This window comes from Garra rufa, chromosome 6, assembly GCF_049309525.1.
Source record: "Garra rufa chromosome 6, GarRuf1.0, whole genome shotgun sequence".
NCBI lineage: Eukaryota > Metazoa > Chordata > Actinopteri > Cypriniformes > Cyprinidae > Garra > Garra rufa.
The window spans coordinates 41,771,113-41,772,634 of record NC_133366.1 but is presented as its reverse complement, the minus strand read 5'-3'; positions in this window follow the sequence as shown (position 1 = coordinate 41,772,634).

Below are 1,522 nucleotides of genomic sequence, written 5' to 3'. Positions count from 1 at the left end.
GATCTTGTGTTATTTCATTATATTTGCGGCATAATTGACAATGGGTCGTTGAATTATTAGAAAATAATGCATACCCGAGGTGGTGATACGGCCACCTCAGTGCTTTATTTTCTAATAATTCAACAGATTGGGACTCGATTATTCAGTTTAAACTAGGGTTACCACATCTTAAATATTGTTTGGATGTTGTGTTTAAAGACATTGATCCGGTTTTTGTCCTTAAAATGCTCTTGAGAGTAATTTCTAAAACCTCATTTTTGACATTTTAGCAATGAAGGCTTGATAGCAGACTAATGCAGTTAATAAAGTTATTAGACAGAGAAAAAGAGAGAGATTAATCATGTTTGAATTACCTGAGTCTGTGTCTCTACTAATAGCGAAACTGCAAGTTCATCATCTTCAGGAACAGTGCAGTTATAAGTGAGAATTACTGACGTAGCTTTTAAGTTACTGAGCTAATTTACAGCTAAAATCTTTAGAGCAGAGATAACCACATTTCTACAGACACAATCTGCAAGTTTGTTTCTACTGTGTGCATTTGTAGGAAGAAGAGCCGGAAAACGTGCTTTCTGTACATAACAAAAACGTCATTTTGTGGCAAAAACATGGGAAACAATGACATTTTATCCTGTTGTTTACTATTTTTATTTGCTTGGTCAGTGTTCATTTTTGAAATAACAAATAATTTTGGGAAGCGATGCAGACGTAATGCGGTCAAGACCTGCCTGCAACTACTTTAGCTGTGTGTTTCCAGAAAATAATTGCAAACCTTAGAACGTTCGGTAGCCAATCTGATTCAAGCACCTAACAGCCCTGTAGTATAAGATGAATATATAGATGAATTTATAAAAATAATCCTGTTCAAAAGTTTACATACGCTTTATTCTTAATACTGTTGTTACCTGAATGATCCACAGTTGTTGTTTTTTTTAAGTTATAGTTGTTTATGAGTCCCTTGTTTGCCCTGAACAGTTAAACTACCCACTGTTCTTAAGAAAAATCCTTCAGGTCCCACAAATTCATTGCTTTTTATCATTTTTGTGTATTTGAACCCTTTCCATAAACTGCTGTATGATTTTGAGACCCATATTTTCACACTGAGGACAACTGAGGGACTCCTATGCAAGAGGTTTGAATGCTCACTGATTTTCCAGAAGGAAAAATGATGCATTAAGAGCCAGGGGTGTAAACTTTTGAACAGAATGAAGATGTGTACACTTTTCTTATTTTGCCTAAATATCTTTTTTTAGTTTTTTTTTCCACTTAGTACTGCCCTTCAGAAGCTACAGAAGATGTTTGTTTCCCAGAAGACAAAATAAGTTAAATTTACCCTGATCTTCAAATTCTAAAAGTTTACACCCCTGGCTCCTAATGCATAGTTTTTCCTTCGGAAGCATCAGTGAGTGTTTGAACCTTCTGTAATAGCTGCATATGAGTCCCTCAGTTGTCCTCAGTGTGAAAATTATAGTCGTTGGAAAAGGTTCATATACACAAAAATTGCTGAAAAACCAAAGAATTTGTG